This window comes from Dermacentor andersoni, unplaced genomic scaffold (genome assembly GCF_023375885.2).
Source record: "Dermacentor andersoni unplaced genomic scaffold, qqDerAnde1_hic_scaffold ctg00000394.1, whole genome shotgun sequence".
NCBI classification, from domain to species: Eukaryota; Metazoa; Arthropoda; class Arachnida; order Ixodida; family Ixodidae; genus Dermacentor; species Dermacentor andersoni.
This window is the reverse complement of record NW_027315080.1, coordinates 6860-15000: the sequence shown is the minus strand read 5'-3', so window position 1 is coordinate 15000 and position 8141 is coordinate 6860. Positions and strand designations below refer to the sequence as shown.

The 8141-nt window shown below is 59.8% G+C and overlaps 3 non-coding genes across 3 annotated transcripts in view; all 3 read right to left on the bottom strand.

Annotated features, from left to right (window-relative positions):
* Nucleotides 1-465, bottom strand: part of LOC126524194 (large subunit ribosomal RNA) — a 3959-nt gene extending 3494 nt beyond the window's left edge. The window contains exon 1 of the ribosomal RNA XR_011891445.1: nt 1-465. This exon is cut by the window's left edge and continues 3494 nt beyond it. This is a non-coding gene — a ribosomal RNA (large subunit ribosomal RNA).
* Nucleotides 466-1611: 1146 nt separating this feature from the next.
* On the bottom strand, nt 1612-1764 carry LOC140214508 (5.8S ribosomal RNA). The gene has a single exon (XR_011891442.1). It is a non-coding gene; the product is annotated as a 5.8S ribosomal RNA (ribosomal RNA).
* A 1574-nt stretch (nt 1765-3338) lies between these two features.
* LOC140214509 (small subunit ribosomal RNA) lies at nt 3339-5153 on the bottom strand. The gene has a single exon (XR_011891443.1). It is a non-coding gene; the product is annotated as a small subunit ribosomal RNA (ribosomal RNA).
* Between the last annotated feature and the right edge of the window lie 2988 nt (nt 5154-8141).

The following is an 8141-nucleotide window of genomic DNA, read 5'->3' as shown; positions in this document are numbered from 1 at the left end:
ATCCCACCGCTTTCGAGCTTCGAGGGCCCACCCGTTTTACTCTAAGCGGTTTCACGTACTCTTGAACTCTCTCTTCAAAGTTCTTTTCAACTTTCCCTCACGGTACTTGTGAACTATCGGTCTCTCGGTCGTATTTAGCCTTAGATGGAGTTTACCACCCACTTAGGGCTGCACTCTCAAGCAACCCGACTCACGGGAGGCTTCATCCCGGGCGCGCAACGGCGGAGACGGGCCTGGCACCCACTCTGGGACAAGCCCCTGTCAGGGGGACTTGCACCGTCGCAAACACCCGAGAACGTCGCCTCCCATACACCACATTTCCCGACCGCCTGCAAGGACGGGGGATTCGGTGCTGGGCTCGGTCCCGTTTCGCTCGCAGCTACTCGGGGAATCCCTGTTGGTTTCTTTTCCTCCGCTTAGTGATATGCTTAAATTCAGCGGGTTGTCTCGCCTGATCTGAGGTCGACAACGGATACATCGCTTTCGCCCATTCCAGCACGACCGAGTACGACGCCCTGCCACGTCCTTACGGACGAGGCTGGCAGGCGGCACAACGCCTGCGCGCGTGCGTCATACGAGCGGTATGCCGAAAAGGACTCGACACGTTCGAAAACCCAGCGCCAACCGAGTGCGACGCCCTACCACGTCCTTCGCCCAACACGGAGCTACTTATAGACGAGGCTGGCAGGCGGTGAACCGCCTGCGCGCGTGCGGCGCACGAGCAGTTGCGTGGTAAGCGACCGTGTCTGAAGCCCAAACACCACCGAGGCAAAGATCGCCTTAGCAGCGCGCCGCTTCAGCGGGCACCGCAGGGGCGACTAAAACCTGGCGGGAGGCATCGTCTCGTGTAGCGTCGCCCCTGCCCCAACTGGAGTGGCCCAGTCTTTAGGGGACAGAGACTGCGAAGCACTTGGACCGACGGCGGACTACGACGGAACGCTTCAGCTCCGCCAACGGGGCACCCACGCTCTCGAAGGAGACATTTTCCGTTTCGCGGCAATTCTCCGCCGTGCCGTGACTCTTCTCGCTCGCAGACGGCGCTGTCGCGTCGAACCGCTTTCGGGGGCCACCCTTCTCCTCCCCGCTCCTCGCAAGAATCTGCCGATTCCCATTCCTGCGACGAAGCCCGGAAGGGCGCCCACACAGCTGCGGTGACGTGAACGAGCGACCAGCTCTGGAGCTCGACGTACTTCGAAGGCAAACAGCGCAAATTGCGATCGCGCTGGCTTTGCGCACGGCGCGGGAATCGGCCGGCGTTTCATTCCCACGTTTTCCGTGCACGCAAGCGTGCGCTTCCGACTCTCTCGCAAACGTGCGCGCTACATGGCAACAGACGTTCGCGCCTCGTGCTTGGACCGCTCTTTCCCTGCAGGTATCCGACTCCATCCTGCGGCGGTCTTACTAGAGGCGCGCACTCGTCACGCTGCAGTAGTATTGCCTCGTTTCCGTCTTTTCGAAGAATTGGCACAACGGTTTGCCACCGTCTCCCTCTCGTGAGGCCGCTGGCGCGTGGCTTTAGCGCTCAACGTACTGTCCATGATGCCGACGCGGTCAAAACGAGTCGACGGACGCACGTTCCCTGTGCGCCGAAGTCTCTCTTGATATGTGATCCGACCCTCAGACAGACGAAGCCAAGGGAAGACCCAAGGCCGCAATGTGCGTTCAAAGAATCAGTGCTCAGTGTGTCCTGCAATTCACACCAAGTCTCGCAGCTGGCTGCGTTCTTCATCGACCCGAGAACCGAGTGATCCACCGCTTAGAGTCGTGAAAAATAGTTTGTTCAATTCAGTACAGTACAACCAGGGTTTTAGGCACGTGGCGTCTCCCTGTGTGTGGTTTCGAAGAGCGCCTTTCGGCGTGCGCTCCTCCAGTCTCGCTCTTTCGGCGGCCGCGTCTCAGCAGCTGAAAGCCTAATGGCACTCCACTCCTGCTACTCGCGCGTGTGTTTTGCGCCCACGCCTTCCTCGCTTGCCCTCGAGGCACCTTATGCCGTTTGCGCGCACTCGAAGCCGGTTTTACCTGCCAACCATCCACCGGACCCGTGTGTCTCGTGTGCACGTTCACATCGCTCCACTAAAAATTGCAAAGAGCGACAGAGCCATGATTAGGGCTAAGCCGCTGTGGAGTCTTTAACGGCTACACGGCCACGGGCAGGGCTTCACCCCCATCGACGTGCTTCGCTTCAGTCAGCAGTAGGTTCATAGAAGGGCCTCAAACACACACACACTTTCGCATCGGCAGATCGCCGCAGCATAACCGCTGTTGATCCAACAGCCTACTTGAGACGAAAGACAAGAGCCCGGCGCGCGTACTCGCGCAGCTCTCCAAAACCACTCGGCCAGTGCCAGGGACGGCTCCCTGCGCCGGCGCCACAACAAGTCTACTTGAGGCGGAAGACGAAGCCAGCAAGGGCCTGGCCGCAAGTGCGTTCGAAACCGGGACTACAGTCCCTCGTCTGTCCGTACTTCCTCTTTCGACGTGCGGCGCCTTCCCAAAGCGCACAAGTCCGCTAACCGCAGAACGCTTCCGACGTAGCAAAGCCGCGTTTCCTTCGGTACTTCGCAGCAACGCCGCCTTTCCCTCGGCGGCGGGCGAATAGCCTGCAGACGTCGTCGCATTAAACCGCGATCTCGACACCTCGCGCGTCACGAGCAGGAGCCGACCGGCAGCCTCCGGCCCTTTCGGACTCTGTGGCATTTGCCGCGGAGGACGGGAGAGCACTTTAGGCCACGGTTCCTTCCGTACTTGGCAGCCGCACCCTCATACCGACAGTTCCATGACCGACCGAGCGCCACACCGTTCCTTTAGTACTTGGGTGGCAACAAAGTCGGGTCGTTACTCCATACTCGCCGCAGGAAGCGACCGGCAGCCGCCAGCCTTTTCAGACTCGGCAGCGTTTGCCGCGGAGGACGGGAGAGCGCTCGCACCACGGTTCCGTGTGTGTACTAAGCGGCAGCGGCATTAGCTCTCGACCGTCAGTTCCTTGACCGACCGCACGCTTCGCCGTTCCCCTCGTACTGGGCAAAGCAGCAGGTCGGGTCGTCTTACTCCCATTCCGCGCAAGAGCGCCAAAGCGGACAGAAAGCCCACCCAGTGTGCGTTACGCCGTTTCTACCCGCGGGCGCGGCCAAGCCAACCGTCCAAGGTTGCAGCCGGCGTCCACTGGGCGCAACAAATTTGGCACGGGGCGCCCCTCAAAATTCAGGCAGTCCCCGGCATGTTCGGGTATAGCCGTCCCCGCGTCCAAGCGGGGCCAGCGGCGGAAAGCGTCGGGCGCAGCGAGCTGCTTCACCCACACGGGGTAGAAACAATGGCGCTCGCCACCCTTCACAATCCGGTAATGATCCTTCCGCAGGTTCACCTACGGAAACCTTGTTACGACTTTTACTTCCTCTAAATGATCAAGTTTGGTCATCTTTCCAACAGACCGGCGCAACCGAAAGGCCGCGCCGGACATCGGTCCGAAGACCTCACTAAATCATTCAATCGGTAGTAGCGACGGGCGGTGTGTACAAAGGGCAGGGACGTAATCAACGCGAGCTTATGACTCGCGCTTACTGGGAATTCCTCGTTCAAGGGGAACAATTGCAAGCCCCTATCCCAATCACGAAAGAAGTTCCACGGGTTACCCAGTCCTTTCAGACAGGGATAAAGACACGCTGCTTCCTTCAGTGTAGCGCGCGTGCGGCCCCGGACATCTAAGGGCATCACAGACCTGTTATTGCTCTGTTTCGTGCGGCTAGGAGCCGCTTGTCCCTCTAAGAAGGTTGTAAGGTGCTGGGAACCCCGCACCTATTTAATAGGCTAGAGTCTCGTTCGTTATCGGAATTAACCAGACAAATCGCTCCACCAACTAAGAACGGCCATGCACCACCATCCACCGAATCAAGAAAGAGCTCTCAATCTGTCAATCCTCCCAGTGTCCGGGCCGGGTAAGTTTTCCCGTGTTGAGTCAAATTAAGCCGCAGGCTCCACTCCTGGTGGTGCCCTTCCGTCAATTCCTTTAAGTTTCAGCTTTGCAACCATACTTCCCCCGGAACCCAAACACTTTGGTTTCCCGGAAGCTGCCCGCCGAGTCATTTGAGTAACTCAGGCGGATCGCTGGTTGGCATCGTTTATGGTCAGAACTAGGGCGGTATCTGATCGCCTTCGAACCTCTGACTTTCGTTCTTGATCAAAGAAAACATTCTTGGCAAATGCTTTCGCAGTAGTTCGTCTTGCGACGGTCCAAGAATTTCACCTCTAGCGCCGCAATACGAATGCCCCCGTCTGTCCCTCTTAATCATTACCTCGTATTCCAAAAACCAACAGAACAGAAACGAGGTCTTGTTCTATTATTCCATGCAAGTTTATTCAGGCGACTCGCCTGCGTTGAGCACTCTAATTTTTTCAAAGTAAAAGCACCGGCCTTCTCGAGGCACACAATGAAGTGCACCAAGAAAGGACCGGCATGATGTTCAGTCCGAGCCGTCGCATCGGGTAGATGCACTACTCGTCTGGAACTGAGATCCAACTACGAGCTTTTTAACCGCAGCAGCTTTAGTATACGCTATTGGAGCTGGAATTACCGCGGCTGCTGGCACCAGACTTGCCCTCCAATTGATCCTCGTTAAAGGATTTAGAGTGTACTCATTTCAATTACGGGGCCTCAAAAGAGTCCCGTATTGTTATTTTTCGTCACTACCTCCCCGTGCCGGGAGTGGGTAATTTGCGCGCCTGCTGCCTTCCTTGGATGTGGTAGCCGTTTCTCAGGCTCCCTCTCCGGAATCGAACCCTGATTCTCCGTTACCCGTAACAACCATGGTAAGCAAGTAACCTACCATCGAAAGTTGATAAGGCAGACACTTGAAAGAAACGTCGCCGGCTCGTGGCCATGCGATCAGCACAAAGTTATCCAGAATCTGTCTCGCGTGTGTGCCGAAACCCGATCGATCTTGGTCTAATAAAAGCACCCGTCGCCCAAAGGGCTTCAGGCTCACTGCATGTATTAGCTCTAGAATTGCCACAGTTATCCAAGTAGGAAGAAACGATCTAAGGAACCATAACTGATTTAATGAGCCATTCGCGGTTTCGCCTTATTTCGGCATGTACTTAGACATGCATGGCTTAATCTTTGAGACAAGCATATGATTACTGGCAGGATCAACCAGGTAATCGTTCAACTGCGCGTCCAGCCTTTCAAGCAGGCCGGACGCCGTTTTTGCGATGCCGAGGCCACCTTCAGGCGCCCCAACACGCTTCGTTCTCGCAAAGGGTAGCACTTTGCACAGTCCGAGACGACGGCGTTCGAGCTCGCTACGGCGCCCTCCCCGCAGGGCCGGGTATCGCCACGCGGCAAGAAGCACGCAACATTCTCGATAGACCGGTTGTGTCGACTCGATCGCGGCTTGCGGTTTCTCTCGAGCCCGCAGCACTGGTGGACCGACCGACACTTGCAACGTAGCCGAGACGGCAAAGCCGCTAGGCGACGGGTCACGCCCGCGCCTTCGGCGCTTTCGTATTTGATTCGTCCGAGGACGATGCGGAACACACTTCGATATCGTGGAAAAAGCGTCGTCCGACAACCAGCCCCTAACGCATCAAGCGGATGAGGCTGCAGACGTCAGCTGTGGGATCCACGGGAGCGATACCGGGGACACGCTTGACGGGCACGAAGCCCGCCGCATATCAAACACCCAGGTCGCTTTGGGGGCGACTGCTCTCTGGGACCCCCATATAATAGCAGCGATAAGTACCCAGACCTCCATGGGGCCGTACTCGTGCCACTTTCGACGAGCGTTTGGCGAAAATCGTGCCGCCTCGTAACGCCGCGAGCAAGATTGAAAGCTTACGTCGGCAGCACAATGCCGAAGTCGTGAAAGCGCAGCGCGTCTACCGAATGCGCGAACGGCAATTTCTCGCTAATGGCCAGTACGGTTTCCTGCACAATTGCCTTTCTGTCGCCCTACGGGGCCCCCGGCCGATCGATTCGAGGCACGCTAGCACGGCCCCTTCGCCATTTCCGAGCACGAGTGCGAACAGTGCGGGCGGCGTGCTCGACGCCCCGGCTGACGTCGTTTCGGACTTTGTCTCTTCGCGTGCTCGCGGCAACGCCGCGGCCAACGACGACGTCTGCGCGGTTCTTTGCCGGTTCCCGGCGTGCTATAGTGCAGCCCTCTGCAGGGTGACACCGGCTCCGTCGTGGCCGTGCGGCGGCTTGTACGCAAAAGTTGCGTCAAAGGCGTCGCGCTCGCGCCGCCCCGGCACACGCGGTTTCGGACTTTGTCTCTTCCAGCGCTCGCGTAGTCGTGGGCACGATTGTCGACTTCGGAACGGTGCGCGGACACCGCCACGAGCACGCGCAAGACGAAAATCGCACTACGGTACAATGTCGGCCGGGGCCCTACGGCCCCTTACAGTAGCAGCGATAAGTGCCCAGACCTCCATGGGGCCGTACTCGTGCGACGCGGCGGCGTACTGCGCCGAGCCGAGCGCCAATATTTGGCTTTTGCAGGGCGGATTCGAGCTCTGGCGATTGCCGCGGTACCGCCGCTCACCGATTCAAGGCACGCTAGCGCGGCCCCTTCGCCATTTCCGAGCACGCGTGCGAACAGTGCGGGCGGCGTGCTCGACGCCCCGGCTGACGTCGTTTCGGACTTTGTCTCTTCGCGTGCTCGCGGCAACGCCGCGGCCAACGACGACGTCTGCGCGGTTCTTTGCCGGTTCCCGGCGTGCTATAGTGCAGCCCTCTGCAGGGTGACACCGGCTCCGTCGTGGCCGTGCGGCGGCTTGTACGCAAAAGTTGCGTCAAAGGCGTCGCGCTCGCGCCGCCCCGGCACACGCGGTTTCGGACTTTGTCTCTTCCAGCGCTCGCGTAGTCGTGGGCACGATTGTCGACGTCGGAACGGTGCGCGGACTACGCCACGAGCACGCGCAAGCCGAAAATCGCACTACGGTACAATGTCGGCCGGGGCCGTACGGCCCCTTACAGTAGCAGCGATAAGTGCCCAGACCTCCATGGGGCCGTACTCGTGCGACGCGGCCGCGTACTGCGCCGAGCCGAGCGCCAATATTTGGCTTTTGCAGGGCGGATTCGAGCTCTGGCGATCGCCGCGGTACCGCCGCTCACCGATTCAAGGCACGCTAGCGCGGCCCCTTCGCCATTTCCGAGCACGCGTGCGAACAGTGCGGGCGGCGTGCTCGACGCCCCGGCTGACGTCGTTTCGGACTTTGTCTCTTCGCGTGCTCGCGGCAACGCCGCGGCCAACGACGACGTCTGCGCGGTTCTTTGCCGGTTCCCGGCGTGCTATAGTGCAGCCCTCTGCAGGGTGACACCGGCTCCGTCGTGGCCGTGCGGCGGCTTGTACGCAAAAGTTGCGTCAAAGGCGTCGCGCTCGCGCCGCCCCGGCACACGCGGTTTCGGACTTTGTCTCTTCCAGCGCTCGCAACCATGTCGGGGCCGACGCCGACGACTGCGTGGTGTTTCAACGATTGCCGGCGTGACACAATGCAGCTGCGTGCGGGATGCCAGCGATTCCGTCGTGTCCGTGCGGCGGCTTGTACGCAAAAGTTGCGTCAAAGGCGTCGCGCTCGCGCCGCCCCGGCACACGCGGTTTCGGACTTTGTCTCTTCCAGCGCTCGCGTAGTCGTGGGCACGATTGTCGACGTCGGAACGGTGCGCGGACTACGCCACGAGCACGCGCAAGCCGAAAATCGCACTACGGTACAATGTCGGCCGGGGCCGTACGGCCCCTTACAGTAGCAGCGATAAGTGCCCAGACCTCCATGGGGCCGTACTCGTGCGACGCGGCGGCGTACTGCGCCGAGCCGAGCGCCAATATTTGGCTTTTGCAGGGCGGATTCGAGCTCTGGCGATCGCCGCGGTACCGCCGCTCACCGATTCAAGGCACGCTAGCGCGGCCCCTTCGCCATTTCCGAGCACGCGTGCGAACAGTGCGGGCGGCGTGCTCGACGCCCCGGCTGACGTCGTTTCGGACTTTGTCTCTTCGCGTGCTCGCGGCAACGCCGCGGCCAACGACGACGTCTGCGCGGTTCTTTGCCGGTTCCCGGCGTGCTATAGTGCAGCCCTCTGCAGGGTGACACCGGCTCCGTCGTGGCCGTGCGGCGGCTTGTACGCAAAAGTTGCGTCAAAGGCGTCGCGC